Source organism: Echeneis naucrates, chromosome 2, assembly GCF_900963305.1.
Source record: "Echeneis naucrates chromosome 2, fEcheNa1.1, whole genome shotgun sequence".
NCBI lineage: Eukaryota > Metazoa > Chordata > Actinopteri > Carangiformes > Echeneidae > Echeneis > Echeneis naucrates.
The window spans coordinates 6,168,762-6,184,537 of NC_042512.1; the positions used below are offsets into that span (position 1 = coordinate 6,168,762).

Genomic DNA, 15,776 nt, shown 5'->3' on the forward strand with positions numbered 1-15,776 from the left:
TATGAGCAATGCCATTCCTTCTTCATCAATCACCACATGATATGGGGGGTGAGGGTTAAGAAAAGTAATTTGAAAGTCACCTTAACTTGAGCACTGACTTGACTGTTGAATTCAGTAAGTGCTACTTGTTGGGGCAGTGCTGACTGACAAAAACAACCACATCTTCTGAGAATACAATACTGACCATTTCAATTAGAAATACTGAATAGAATCACTTTGTATCAGTGCTTCTCTTTGGGGTTGTCCTGGATGGAATAAAAAAAAAAAAACAGTTTTCTTCAGATCAGCTGAATGAGTCATCAATATTTCCGAAACTGAAGCACCAACTTGTATTCTGAGAGCAGTAGGTGCTATTAGTTGGGGTAATGTTGGTGATTTCAAAAGCCAATCACAAGCAGATGAGGTTCCATCAATTTTTGGGTCCTGCTGGATGTTTCTGCTGGATGTTCGTTTTAAGTTATGACTTAAACCACTTTTCTTCCACCTCTCCTGCTGTGAGGTGTTTTTGGGGACAAAGGTATTTTGGTCAACACTTTTCAAAGACTACAATTCTATATGATTCCACACCTGCAGGGTTCCATGGTGTAATGGTTAGCACTCTGGACTCTGAATCCAGCGATCCGAGTTCAAATCTCGGTGGAACCTGAATCTTACCAGTGAAACACTGAAATTCCTTTGACATATAGGCAGCCTATTTGTCCACTCTACACGTGTGAGGAAGTGCAAATTTTGAGCCTGTGTGCGATCTAATCAGGCAATCAGTCTCTTCAGACACACAACTGTGAGGAGCACAAGCGTTGACCGACACAGACGTGGTTTCAGAGACAGACTGAAAGTGATAAATGACATTCAGCCAGTGTGTTGGAATAGCAGTCCCATCTGGGGTGTTTTACAGCAGAGTGGCGCAGCGGAAGCGTGCTGGGCCCATAACCCAGAGGTCGATGGATCGAAACCATCCTCTGCTAACAGCTTTTTAGCAACAGCTAGCTGTTCACGATCCAAAGTTTGTTGTATTTCAAGATGACATAGTTACAATAGTAACAATGCCATACTGAAGCTGCACTAGCTGAAGAGGGAACATCTTCAGTCTTGAAAACATACTTCAGTATTAACCTTGCTTGTTTTAACTCCCAGCAGTTTTCCTTAGCAGTGGAAGTAAAGCAGATTTCAATAGTTTTAGTGCTGAGTCTGCCTCCTTTGATCTATTGAAAAGTTAGTCAGTTAACCAGCTCCAGTCTGGTCAGGCAATCTCACGAGTAGCTGCTTCCTCAGTGACAGCTAACAGTGACAGTAACAGTAACAAGTGATAAACAATAAACAGACATTTCCAATTTTCATCAAAATGTATTCTTTCCTCAAATGTTCCTAAACTTCTATTAAGGCAGCATTATTGCAGCAGGCAGCACTCTATGGTGGAGGTCATGAGAAAAAGTGGGAGGAGTCTTTGATCTCTGTGATGTCATTAGAACCTTTGTGACATCACAGAATATATAATAGGCATATAAAGTATGCCTTTCTTTGTTTGTGTACCAACAGCCTGAGCTCTGGTTCTGACTTGTGTGGCGTTTTGTTTTGATGAACCTCATTATTTACACACAGCACATTCAGGACATTAATGTGACAGTTTATTTTATGCTAAAGAAAATCCTTTGTTAGTTGTCACAGTGGACTTGGCTCATCATGTTTTGCTGACTAACTGGTATTGGAGTTGTGTAGAAAAAACAGAAAGATCTGACAACAGCTTTGAAAGCAGATACAGTCGGTCCAGATAAACTTTGAATTAACCTTAAACAGGTTCCACGGATATTTAGAGAATGTTCAAAAAGGACCAACATGGACAGGCAGGATTCGAACCCACTACAAAGATCTGACATTCAAAAACATAAATTCCTGTATTAAAAACTTTACCTGCAGCATCTGGAGAAGAGAAACTGTGTTTTAGTGGTTGGTGCTGTGTTTAGCAGAAAGACATGTGGTGATTGACCTCTTTTTACAGAAGACAGACCTCAGTAAGAACCAGGGCAGTCAGGGACTTGTGATTGTGACCTCTCGCACCCTCAGCAAGAATCATCCTAGACCAACGAGCCATTAGCAGCAAGACTTTAATGGCATTCAAAATGTTACACACCGCGTTTATGAGATGGTTTGAGTTCAGCATGTTTCCCACCACATTTATCATTCACTAAGACAGTAATGTTTACGGTGGCGTCATAAACATATTAGAACATTTTTAACAAACATGTTTGTTAGTCCACCTGTTTGTCTGGATCATTTTGTTTGTTTATTTTTTTTGTCTGTATCTGTCTGTGCTGCAATGGACAACAGATACACCCTTGACCCCCAGAATCCTCCCTGCAAAGAGGGGGCGCATGGCTGTTGCAATGAAGTTTGACCACATTCTCACTGAAGCCAGGGTGAGTAATTATATCATACTTTACCTGAGTATCCATGTGGGTGACAGGGAAAATGGCTTTGAATACAGGTCATTGATTAAACTTATCATGCACCTTAGGTCTCAGTCGGGACCCTCACAGATGCATCTACTGGCACCGGATGTGCAATCAAAAGTCAGAGCTAAACTATTCTTTCCACTGACAGCGTTCTAATTCAGTATGTGAGCCTTTGATGGAAATTCATTCCATAAAAATGGTTGTGCAGCCTGAGTTCAATTCCCAGTCAGGGAAAATGCCTTTATTTACTGACCCCATGACATAAATATGTTATCATGCACCTGCAGGGTGTTCCAGGTAGGAGGTTCAATAAACTCTGAGTCATACAAAAGGGCTGTGATTTTGGACATTTCCATGCAATGGTGATATAGTGGTGAGCATAGCTGCCTTCCAAGCAGTTGACCTGGGTTCGATTCCCGGCCATTGCAGTTTACCTGTGTGTCTACAATTTAACTTTGTGTTTTACATTTGTTTTCCTTCCTGAGATCCCAAAATCAGGCCGATGGTGCCAAAGTCCTCCAGCTACAGACCTGTAACCCGTCCTCACCACAGCTGTACATCTGTTACACCCTGTAGTTGTCTCGGGGAAAGGGAAGCTTATTGTCATATAGTGATGGGATGGCTCCATACTCCAGAACATCCCTGTGAACCCGGTCATACACCTTCTCCAGATCAAATCTTCCATGTGTCGACTAAAGTTCCAGTGGATAAGACAAAGCACGTCCCTGGGTGGGCTCAAACCACCATCCTTTCAGTGAACAGCTGAACACATTGATAATTGTGTCACAGAGACAAGTGAGGGACAAATTATGTGATAATTCTGTTTAAACTGCTCTAATTTGTTGCCAGGTTGGGCTTCTTTTGATGAAATGGGGTTCGGCAAGATGGAAATTGGGCTGCTTTGGAATACATATGGGGCTTTTTGTTTAAATATTGTGAGCAATGTTACAGAACAAACTGTCCCCTGATGGTCAAAGCACATGGTCCAAATAAAGAAATATCTGATTGATATGAGATCCAGCCAATGATGTCAGTGATCAGAGACAGCTGGACATGGCAGGTTTCAATCTTGGTGAAGTCCCTTTGAGGAACAGAGGGAACATCATCCTGTTGTTGATAAATAGTCCTGATTGGTGGTTTTTCTGTCATTTCTTGTGGTTGTCCTGCAGATTTGGTTCTCTGACTGAACTATAAATGTTGTAGTGTATGATCTATGCTCTGTGTGAGATCTTTGATGACCTGAAAGTTCTCCCCTTCAGAAAAAGTGTGTAGTTGGAGCTAATGGCTCGTTGTTCTAGGGATCTGATTCTCACTGAGAGTGCAACAGATCCCAGATTCAAATCCCAGACGAGCCCTTAGTGTTATATCACCAATATCATGAATCTTACCAAAGTTTATCTCCTGTACAAAGCGGTCAACCGAATTTCCATCTGCTCAACTGAGGTAAAAGTTGTAATACAGGAGTGATTATTTGTGGGTGTTTTTGAATTTTTGGATGTCAGATCTTTGTAGTCCATAAAGAAAGGATGAGCTAGCATTAACTTTTCTGTTTCCTCATCAGAGACTGGCAGCTGGAGACATGTCAGGATGGCCGAGTGGTCTAAGGCGACAGACTTAAGTTACACTACTTCCTTTGAAGCGGGGAATTCTGCTCTCTGAATAGAGGCGTGGGTTTGAACCCCACTCCTGACAACTTTTTGTGGATGAAAAATCTGCATAAAATGGAAATATGATTGCTTGACAATCAAGGGTTAGGACTGAAAACTCTAAAGCCTGTGGCTCCCTGTGGTAGAAATGGACAGCAGTTGTTGGACTAAATATAACTTAGCTGTTACTGAATCATCTGTACAGGCTGAGTTTGATGTAGTGAACTTAAGTTTAACAGTATATATACAGATACAAAGAAGCTGGACTTGAGAGTTTGTGAGGTTTGATGCTGCACGCTGATTGTTTGTGTGTCCAGGACGTTTCAAGGACATCTTTCTGCCATTCTCTGCTCCAAACATTTCGATGCAACTTTCAGGGGTCAGAAACATGTGGCATTATTGCAGGCAAGCTAGGACTGACATGTGGTAGTGTGGCCGAGCGGTCCAAGGTGCTGGATTTAGGCTCCAGTCTCTTCAGAGGCGTGGGTTCGAATCCCATCACTGCCAAGCTTTGCACTTTGAGCTGACACTGTCCTATCAAAGCTAGCATTAACTTCTCTGTTTCCTCACCAGAGACTGGCAGCTGGACACACGTGTCAGGATGGCTCAGTGGTCTGAGGTGAAAGACTCAGCAGAAAGTTTCAATTCCAACCACATCTCACATCACAAGTCTGTGCTTCAGTTCAGGAAATGTTGAATTTAGCTGATCTCAAGAAACAAATAAAATATTTTGTCAAAATTCCAAACAGGACAACCCCAAAGAGAAACACTCATGCAGAAAGGAATGCCCCCAGCACATCCACAATGGCGTCCAGCCCTCTGCCTTCTACTTCCTCTTCTGTAGCTGCAGTTGATACTCAGGCTGAAGATGAAGAAATGGTAAATATCATTGTGTCCATTTGAGAACGCAGGAATATAAACAGGAGTCTAACTCTTGACTCGGTTTCTTCAAGTCCTTCTTGAATGATCTCGAAATTTATTTGTTTGTATAATGAGCATATGCCTGCAGGGTTACAGGGTGTAATGGTTAGCACTCTGGACTCTGAATCCAGCGATCCGAGTTCAAATCTCGGTGGAACCTGAATCTTACCAGTGAAACACTAAAATTCCTGTTGGTCCACTCCACAGCTTCCATGCAATCTAATCAGGCAGTCATTGTGCTCTGTTCAGGTTGCAGTCTCCCCAGGAGGCGTGGGTTCAAATCCCACTTCTGACAGAAGCTGCTTTTCTTTCCTCTGATGCCAAAAACCAGCGGCCTTTACATCTTCAGTCTAACGCTCTCCCATGTTAGCACAGCGGAATTAGCTCAGGCTGCTGGCTTAGTATGTATTAGTAATAATAAGTCTTGTAAACAGGACATGTTGCATCCAAACCCCAGCAGTGCTTTGCTCTCAGTGGAGTTCCTGCATTACAGCTTTTGCTTGCAGTTTCTGGACAAGACAAAGTGGTTGTTGCTGTGTTGAGCAGATGGAAATGTGGTGACCGCTTTTCACAGGAGACAAACTTTGGGAAGATATTGGCAACATAACACTAAGGGCTCGTCCGGGATTTGAACCCGGGACCTCTCACACCCGAAGCGAGAATCATACCCCTAGACCAACGAGCCATTAGCTGCAATGACTTAAAGGTCCTGGATCTGAGGGAACCACAGGGCGCACACAGGCTTTCGTGCTTTAAGTCCTAACTTCTTTATTATGAAACAGTCAAATTCCCATTTTATGTGCCTTTTCAACATTGCATAGTGCATGAATGAGTGCAACATTGAATTGTTTAATTAAATCTAAAACTGATGTTAGACTGAAGATCTAAAGGTCCCTGGTTTGATCCCGGGTTTCAGCATCAGAGGTGGACCTTGTTTTGACCTACATTTCCAATATTCTGCCTCGTCTTTCAACCACACCACAACCACATGAAATATTGTGAGGTTGAATGCTGCACGCTGACTGGTTGTGTGTCCAAATGGCTTCAAAGACATCTTTCTGCCATTCACTCCTCCAAACCTTTGGACACAGCTTTGAGCTTTCTCACAGGTGACACAGGTGTCATTATTTCAGTGAAGATGTATGTGATATGTTACAAACAGTTTCGACTAACAGTTAGTTGAGGAATCAGTTGAATGAGGACAGATGTGACTTAAAGCACAACAAAGATCTTTCCCAGAAGGCCCTCAGACAAAGAAGCTGGGTAACAGCACAGACTGTCAGGAGTGGTATTTGAACCCTCAATTCCAGAGGAGACTGTCACCTGATCACAGCACCTTCTACAGCTGCTATCAAAAGGCTTGTTGGGGAAATCCATCCACGGTTTTAATGTAGGACTATTCATCTACCTGTGTCTACCTGAGCTTCATTAACAGTGTGCACTCGATGGTAATTGAGGGATCAGAGTGTTGGAGAGCAGAACTCTTTCCTGTGCTTCAGATACACTGTTTGGTTCTGAGCTGATCATTAATAATCAATCAATGAATGATCAATAATCTTCTCAGCTGTTCTGAATGGTGACAGTGAGGCAGCCTTTGTGTTTACATCTGAATCACATGTGATTTTGGAAATTCTTCAAAGCAGCTTCAAAGGAATGCTTTCCAGCTGCTCCAGGTGAGGCTTGAACTCACAACCTCAGCATCATGCTGCAGGTTACTGTCATATAAGAAATGATTGTCCCACGCTTCTGCTAACACACATCACAGGAACACATCCAGCAGTAGAAGGTTCAGGTTTGAACCAGCTCGAGGGATCTACTTTCCTGTAGCTTACTTCCTATCCAGCAGGACTGACAGCTTCATGTGGGATTCTCACAGAGATGATTCAAACCTGATCACAGTGATCAGTATGGATATACAGTATGTTTGCTGTCAGTGGAGGAAACTCTCAGACAGGACTAATAGTCATGTTTGGGATGTTCCTGGATTTGAGTTGAATGAGTGTAAATTCTCTCTGATTTTAACACACGTTAACGTCATAGACCAACATGGATCGTTGGTCAGATTATGAGACTGAAACGCTGCCTACGAGGCCTGGAACCCAGAGAAAGTAAAAGAGTGAGATGGAGGAGAGCTGTCAGAGTTTCAGTATAAACATACATCATACAGCCCTGACCACTGTTGTATCCAGGCAGAACTGACTGACTGACAATGGGACATTGACATGGCTCAGTGACCACGTGGCCTAATGGACAAGGCGTCTGACTTCGGATCAGAAGACCGAGGTAAAGATTTATGTTCACAGAGATCACAGAGAGTCTCTCTTTAATATGAATGATGGGAACCAAGTCACAGCCCCCCCGCCATTTTTCTATTCGTGCCTCTGTGCCAGCAAATAAAATTTTGTGAAGGATGACAAAAGAAAGACACAAAAGGTGAACTGTGATGGCAGAAATCATGGTGTGAACACAGTCTGGCAACTCTTCAGGGAAATACACAGAACAGTCTGTCTTTTCTGGACATGTTTGGTGTTTCTAACACAACACAGCTGCTTGTTAACTTTCTACATAAATGCTTCTCTTTGGGGTTGTCCTGCTCAGAAATTCAGTAAAAAATGATGATGATTTGCTATTTTAAATAGATTTGTACAGATCAGCTACAACAACACAACCCTGATCCCTAATCACTGCAGTTAACAGTCCTCTCATCATATGCTAACGGTCCTCATGAATTTAAGAGGATCGTTGTCTGATCATTCTGTTCTTCAAACTGTTACCAAGCCCACAGAAACTTCCTGCTGAAGGAGGACAACACATTTATTCAACAAACTGGAAAAAAGTTCAGAGTCACAATTAATTATCCAACGTGTTTGCTGACTTGATTCACTTGGATTCAGTCAATGCTGCTTGTTGGGGCAGCGTTAACTGACAAAGACAATAAAGAAGTAAAGAATCAATGTCTTCTAACTCAGATCACATCAGTCAGAGACACTGTTGATTCCTTTCTGCATGAGTGTTTCTCTTTGGGGTTGTCCTGTTTGCAATTTGGACAGAATGTTTTATTTATTTATATTTATTTTTTGAAATCAGCCAAAGTCATGAATTTGTCATAAACATTTCCCGAACATGATTCATGATGATTCATGATTCACGCTGCTGTGTCCTGGTATGAAGCACAGTGGTTCTGTCAATGTGTCCTTTCTTTCTTCTTACCTTATGTTACCTTAACTGTTAAATTCAGTGATAGCTACTTTTTGTTTTTTTACTTTTTTATTAATTTCCACCGTTATCTACGGTCATGCTAATTCTCAACTGTAAATATATTCTTACTGGCTTCTTTTGTAAATATATTCATACATTTTATTTTTTACTTCATCTTTTATCTTTCTTATTTTATAATTATATTTTGTCCCACAGAGTTGTCTTTAAAGTTTGTTATACGTTGTGTATGATGGCAATAAAAACATTCTAATTCTAATTCTTTGAGGTTGCTCTGGTGGAAATTTGACCCGTTTTTAATGATTTCTTGAGATCAGCTAAATCTATGAATTTGTCATCAACATTTCTGCAACTGAAGAACAGACTTGTGTTTTCAGAGCAGTAAGTGCTATTAGTTGGGGCAGAGTTTGTGATTTGAAATGTTTTTCATTCCGTCCAAGGATTAACCAGGACAGAGAGTTTATTTAACAATTTGGTGGAAAAAAGTTTTGGTTGGAATAAAAACAACAACAAAGATGGCCATTTTGAAAAGATTTGTTCAGATCAGCTGCAGCAACATTAATCACCAGAGTTAGCTGTCCTCTCACCATATGCTAACGGTCCTCATGAATTTAAGAGGATCGTTGTCTGTTCCTGATGGACTAAATGTGTTCTTCATTACAAACCATTACCAAGACCATTGAAACCGCCCGAACAAAGCAGACAGGGAGCTGTGGGAGTGGTTTCATTCAGGTATAAGATGGGCAAAAGCCTGAAAGGGAGTCCATTGGAACTGCAACACAACTGGGAAGTGGCTGCAAAGACTCTTTGGAGGAGATCATGTGAGGTAAAAATTTGAGCTCAATCTGACTTCTATTCTCTTTGCTCTCTTTTCCCCTTTCAGGGTTAATTCACAAAAACGACATTAATTCTTGGAGCCATGTTTTCTTCAGATCTAACTCGGATCACTCCAATCAGAGACACTGATGAAGTCTTTGTGCATAAGTGCTTCTCTTTGGGGTTGTCCTGGATGGAATTAAAGTTTTGATTTCTTTAAAACAGCTAAATTCGCGAATTTTTCATGAACATTTCCCGAACTGAAGCACAGACTTGTATTCTGAGAGCAGTAAGTGCTATTAGTTGGGGTAATGTTAGTGATTTCAAAAGCCAATCACAAGCAGATGAGGTTCTATCAATTTTTGGGTGGTGGGGGTTAAGAAAGTAATTTGAAAGTCACAAATGTTACCTTAACTTGAGCACTGACTTGGCGGTTGAATTCAGTAAGTGCTACTTGTTGGGGCAGTGCTGACTGACAAAAACAACAACATCTTCTTAGAATACAACACTGATCATTTCAATTATGAAACACTGATGACGTCCTTTTGTACAAGTGCTTCTCTTTGGGGTTGTCCTGGATGGAGTTAAAACCAATTTTGATAAATTTCTTAAAAGCAGCTGAATTTGTCATCAACCTTTCCTGAACCGAAGCACAGACTTGTGTTCAGAAAGTAGTACATGCTCTTTGTTGGTGCTGTGTCAATGAATAACACAAATTCAAATCTCTAGTTTTGGTTGGAAAACAAAAGAAAACAAAAAAAAGCATTTTGAACAGATTTGGTCAGATCAGCTGCAGCAACACTCCCCTAATAACCAATCACCACAGTTAGCTGCCGTCTCACCATATGCTAAAGGACTTCATGAATTTAAGAGGATCGTTGTCTGTTCCTGATATGAACCATTACCAAGACCATTGAAACCGTCTCAACAAAGTAGACAGGTGGGAGTGGTTTCATTCAGACACAACAGGGAAGTGGCTGCAAGACTCTTTGGGGGAGATCATATGTGAGCTATTTAACCCGGATCACTCCAATCAGAGACACTGATGAAGTCTTTGCATAAGTGCTTCTCTTTGGGGTTGTCCTGGTTGGAATTTGGACAAAAATGATGAGCAATGCCATTCCTTCTCTGTCAATCACCCCAACCGCAACTGCTATCAATGATATGGGGGGTGAGGATTAAGAAAGTAATTTGAAAGTCACAAATGTTACCTTAACTTGAGCACTGACTTGACTGTTGAATTCAGTAAGTGCTACTTGTTGGGGCAGTGCTGACTGACAAAGACAACAACTTCTTCTTAGAATACAATACTGATCATTTCAATTCGAAACACTGATGCCTTTTGTATCAGTGCTTCTCTTTGGGGTTGTCCTTGATGGAATAAAAAAAAAAAAACAGTTTTCTTCAGATCAGCTGAATGAGTCATCAATATTTCCCGAACTGAAGCACCAACTTGTATTCTGAGAGCAGTAAGTGCTATTAGTTGGGGTAATGTTGGTGATTTCAGAAGTCAATCACAAGGACAGCAGGTTCTATCAATTTTGGGGTGGTGGGAGTTAAGAAAGTAATCTAAAAGTCACAAATGTTACCTTAACTTGAGCACTAACTTGACTGTTGATTTCAGTAAGTGCTACTTGTTGGGGCAGTGCTGACTGACAAAGACAACGGGAGGTTTGGGAGCAAATTCAAAATCTAACTCTGATCATTTCAATCAGAGACATTGATGATTCAACAACATCTTCTCTTTGGGGTTGTCCTGGTTGGAATATTGAGGAAAAATTAGTTAGCAGGATTAGTTGTGTAATGTATTAATTTGTCATCAGCATTTCCCCAACTGAAGCACAGACTTGTGTTCTGAGAGCAGTAAGTGCTATTTGTTGGGGTAGTGTTGGTGATTTCAGAAGTTTTCCTTCCTTTACCCATTTCCCATTAGACTCAGACAATCTAACTCAGACCACCTCAATCAGAAACGCTGATGAATTCTTTGTGCAAAAGTGCTTCTCTTTGGGGTTGTCCTGGTTAGAACTTCAACAAAATGATCAAGATTCCCATTTTGAACAGATTTCTCCTGATCAATTGAAACAATACTACCCTAATCACTAATCACCAGAGTTAGGTCAGAATGAAAGCTTAATGTGACATTGACATTGATGATTATTTTCTGCATGGATGTTTCTATTTTCTATGCTTTTTTCCCTTTCAGCTTCTGGTCTTTCAGTCTTGGAGCCATGTTTTCTTCAGCTCTAACTCGGAACTCTCCAATGAGACACACTGATGAATTTTTGTGCATAAGTGCTTCTGGATCCCTCCGGATGGAATTTGGACAAAAGTTATAACCAGTTTCAGTAGAATTCCCAAACCGAAACACAGACTAACCAGGCTCAGTCCAAATAGTTCCAGTTTTGTTGTTGCTTCTGTCTGCAGAACTCAAAGGTATCTGGCAGGACCATGATTGCCTTTTGAGCTTCTTTAACACAGTAGCACTCTACTGTGGAGGTCATGACAAAAAAGTGGGAGGAGTCTTTGATCCCTTTGATGTCATTAGAACCTTTGTGACATCACAGAATCAGCATCTCCTTTGATGGTTACTGATGGAACAGGAAAAGGAGATGCTCTTTGCTCTTTTTCCCCTTTCAGTGTTAATTTACAAAAACAACAATAAGTCTTGGAGCCATGTTTTCTTCAGATCTAACTCAGATCACTCCAATCAGAGACACTGATGAAGTCTTGTGCATAAGTGCTTCTCTTTGGGGTTGTCCTGGTTGGAATTTGGACAAAAAACGTGAGGAATGTCATTTCTTCTTTTCTTCAATCACCAGGACAGCAGGTATGGGGGGTGGGGGATAAGGAAGTAGTTTGAAAGTCACAAATGTTACCTTAACTTGAGCACTGACTTGACTGTTGAATTCAGTAAGTGCTACTTGTTGAGGCAGTGCTGACTGACAAAGACAACAACATCTTCTTAGGATACAATACTGATCATTTCAATTATGAAACACAGACGACTTCCTTTTGTGCAAGTTATTCTCTTAGCGGTTGTCCTATGAGCAGAGTGGCGCAGTGGAAGTGTGCTGGGCCCATAACCCAGAGGTCGATGGATAGAAACCATCCTCTGCTAATGGCTTTTTAGCAACAGCTAGCTGTTCACTATCCATAGTTTGTCGTATTTGAAGATGACATCATTACAAAAGTAACAATGCCATACTGAAGCTGCACTAGCTGAAGAGGGAAGATCTTCATTCTTGAAAACATACTTCAGTACAGTATTAACTTTGCTTGTTTTAACTCCCAGCAGTTTTCCTCAGCAGTGGAAGTAAAGCAGATTTCAACAGTTGTTTTAGTGCCGAGTACCCAGTCTGCCTCCTTTGATCTATTCACTTTTTTTTCCCAAAGCTTAGCTTGCATGCCAGTACAGGGGAATTAGCTCAAATGGTAGAGTGCTCATTTAGCATGTGAGAGGTTGTGGGGCTCATCTGCATAGCAGTGAAAATTAGTTCCAGTTTTGTTGTTGCTTCTGTCGGCAGAACTCAAAGGTATCTGGCATGACTACGTTTGTGTTTTGAGCTTCATTAACAGTGTGCACTCTAGTGGATGTCATGACTAAAAAGTGGGAGGAGTCTTTGATGTCATGGTGGCATGACAGAATCTTTTTTTTTTTTCAACAAGATACCACCTTTCTTCCAAAAGGTCAATCAGCTGCTCACAACCTCGGCATCACTCCGCAGGTTACTGTCATAGAAGTACCGCGCGCTAACCAATTGCGCCACTGGAGCCTGTGACGTGTCCCTCCTTACACGTTCTGTGAAACAAACTCTTCCACCCGAAATGGCTCAGTTGGGAGAATGTTGGACTGAAAATCTAAAGGTCCATGTAAACAGCCCTTTTTTATGTGAACATGCACAGAGCCTGCTGAGGAAAGCCTGGGTCGACAAACCAAGTTGATAACCACCATCGTGATACTCGTTATCTCTGGTTGGAGCTTTCGACTTTGTCGAGCCAGCTCACCCAAAGAAAGCCCGGCTCTGTTGAACTTCCTTCGTAAGATACTCCTCATCGTAAAAATTGTCTAAGTTTTAGACAAGATAAGTTGTGGAGATGCCGGGGATTGAACCCGGGGCCTCATACATGCAAAGCATGCGCTCTCCCACTGAGCTACATCCCCTGCATGGTGTGATAGCTTTAGCAGTTTTTTTCCCAGACTATAGGAAGAAGAGGCGACAGCGATACAGAAGAAACAGGTCGCCATCCTACAGAAGATCATCAAACTGCTCGTACAACCACAGGAGGACTCCGTGCAGACACCTCGAGAGATTCCTTGACAGGTTGTATGCACTGGCATATGAGGATATGATGTTTTAATGTGGTTTGAGTTTAAAAAAAAAAAGTGTGATATGGAACAAAAAGGTAATGATGACTGCAGGAGTTTTTCAGACGACCCTTTTCTTGCAATAAACCTCGCTATAGATGAGTTGAATCATCCTGAAGCTGTAATGAATGCTGTAAATGAACTACGATCTGTAATAAACAATTTAACTATAGAAAACTGAGCCCCCCGTCTCTCCTTATTTCTCTCAGGTTGATTCACCTTCTCGACCAGTGGTTTCACACAGAATGTTTGAATGCCATAGACATTGCTTGTTAATGCTGAAATGAGAGATAAAAAGCTATGTCGGAAGTTTCAAGGTGCTAACACAGTTTGTACTAACAGTTAATTGAGGAATCAGCAGAATGAGGACAGATGTGACTTAAAGCACAACAAAGATCTTTCCCAGAAGGCCCTCAGACAAAGAAGCTGGGTAACACCACAGACTGTCAGGAGTGGTATTTGAACCCTCAATTCCAGAGGAGACTGTCACCTGAACACAGCACCTTCAAAAGTCCACAGCACTCTGCTCAGCTTTTTTAGTTTTTTGTGTTTTATTTTTTTTTTATTTTATTTATTTTTGATCATTTCCTTTGTAACAGTTTAGTGATTAGTTTCCAGCTGGCATTGTGCTGTTACTGTACGTAGGGAATTCATTTACTTGTGTGAAGAGCAGCAGCTCTTCAGACTCACATCACAATTAGTTTTGTGTCTTATTTGGCTCCATTTGGTGGAAGCTGTGAATCGCAGGATTCAGGGGGAATACATCCATACATACATCTTCACTGAAATAATGACACCTGTGAGAAAGCTCAAAGCTGTGTCCAAAGGTTTGGAGGAGTGAATGGCAGAAAGATGTCTTTGAAGCCATTTGGACACACAACCAGTCAGCGTGCAGCATTCAACCTCACAATATTTCATGTGGTTGTGGTTGAAGGACGAGGTTGGCGATCCCAACCGGCCACACTCCCTGATGGTCTAGCGGCTAGGATTGGGCGCTATCTCCGCCGCGGCCCGGGTTTGAATCCCGGTCAGGGAACGTATTTTTAACAGATATTGATAACGGTATCGGGGAAAAATTTCATATCGGTGCATCAGTAGTTTGAAGGTTTGAAGTCTTCTGTGTGACAGGCAGAGATACTGTCCACTATTTTAACGAGGAGCAGGAAAGAGAAACATCATGTGGTGTGTGACTTCACTTCCTCTGTGGAAAAACAAACAGAGAATGAAGTTCTCTAATGTTTTGGCCTCTTTTTTTAACTCACGTCAAAACTTCACAATGAAGTTACGGTCTAGTACATAATTTGATTAAAATAACAAGTGTCCTGAAAACCACTGAATTTGACCTTGGCGTTATTAGCATGTATTAGTATCAATAAGCTTCTCAGCTGTTCTGAATGGTGACAGTGAGGCAGTCTTTGTGTTTACATCTGAATCACATGTGATATTGGAAATTCTTCAAAGCAGCTTCAAAGGAAAAGTTTAATTCTGTGAGTATCATGACATCATCAGGTGATGTGTCAAAGGCAGCAGCTCTTCAGAGACTGCCTCTGCCAGCTGGCCTTCTTCAGCAGTGGATCCTGGTGCCATGTGTTCACCAGGCAGGTGATACACACCAAACGGTCTGCAGCTCATACACAGCTAACTGCAATGGTTAGAGTGTGGTGCTGATAACGCCAAGGTCATGGGTTCAATCCCCATATTGACCACATGCAGCATCTCAGAACGTGATACCTTTCACTCTGTCTGTATGAAACCCCATAGACTTCAACACACTTTGACTTGATTTTCCAACCAGTGAAGCCGGTAGACTGCAGGTGGAAGTCTCAGTACTTTTTAAAATATGCACAATAAAAAAAAACCAAAATAATTAAAAGCAATTTAACACAAGAAAAGTCAGACCGAACCTGAGCGCTCCACCTGGGCTCAGGTTCTGATTGGACCTCAGCTGATGTTAATCAGTGCAATCAGAGCAGAGAGCAGCTCCGGTATAAAACCAGACCAGCTGCCTGCAGACAACAGACCAGACCTTCAGTCTGCTGAGGATCATTGGAGCTGCTGGACTCCAACATGGTGCTGGGACTGTCTCTGAGGTTGGGACTTGGTTCACCTTTCAGTTCATCCTGATGTTCTGAAGCTGAAGTAACTTTGTCTGTTTCAGGTTTTCTTGGCTGTGTCTGCTGTTCAGCAGTGCTTCTGCTTTTCCTGCAACGAAAGCAGGTAAAGACTTTGAGTTTCACTTTATTGGTCCAGGTCTTCAGTTTCAGGATAGCCCAACCGGTCTTGGTGCTCCATGAGTTGATGCTCTTCCTGATCCTGCTCTTCTCTGTCCAGATTACAAGTACCCCTACACTGGTTCCTGGA

The 15,776-nt window shown here is 41.8% G+C and overlaps 1 protein-coding gene and 7 non-coding genes across 8 annotated transcripts in view; 5 read left to right on the forward strand and 3 right to left on the reverse strand.

Moving 5' to 3' along the window:
- Window positions 1–15,776, reverse strand: part of LOC115051719 (NACHT, LRR and PYD domains-containing protein 3-like) — a 318,526-nt gene that overhangs the window by 39,399 nt on the left and 263,351 nt on the right. The gene's annotated exons all lie outside the window — the stretch shown is intronic.
- Window positions 574–645, forward strand: trnaq-cug (transfer RNA glutamine (anticodon CUG)). The gene has a single exon. It is a non-coding gene; the product is annotated as a tRNA-Gln (tRNA).
- Window positions 894–965, forward strand: trnam-cau (transfer RNA methionine (anticodon CAU)). Its single transcript has one exon. It is a non-coding gene; the product is annotated as a tRNA-Met (tRNA).
- trnag-ucc (transfer RNA glycine (anticodon UCC)) lies at window positions 2,807–2,878 on the forward strand. The gene has a single exon. It is a non-coding gene; the product is annotated as a tRNA-Gly (tRNA).
- On the forward strand, window positions 4,522–4,603 carry trnal-uag (transfer RNA leucine (anticodon UAG)). Its single transcript has one exon. It is a non-coding gene; the product is annotated as a tRNA-Leu (tRNA).
- On the forward strand, window positions 5,106–5,177 carry trnaq-cug (transfer RNA glutamine (anticodon CUG)). The gene has a single exon. It is a non-coding gene; the product is annotated as a tRNA-Gln (tRNA).
- On the reverse strand, window positions 5,631–5,702 carry trnap-cgg (transfer RNA proline (anticodon CGG)). The gene has a single exon. It is a non-coding gene; the product is annotated as a tRNA-Pro (tRNA).
- trnaa-ugc (transfer RNA alanine (anticodon UGC)) lies at window positions 13,140–13,211 on the reverse strand. The gene has a single exon. It is a non-coding gene; the product is annotated as a tRNA-Ala (tRNA).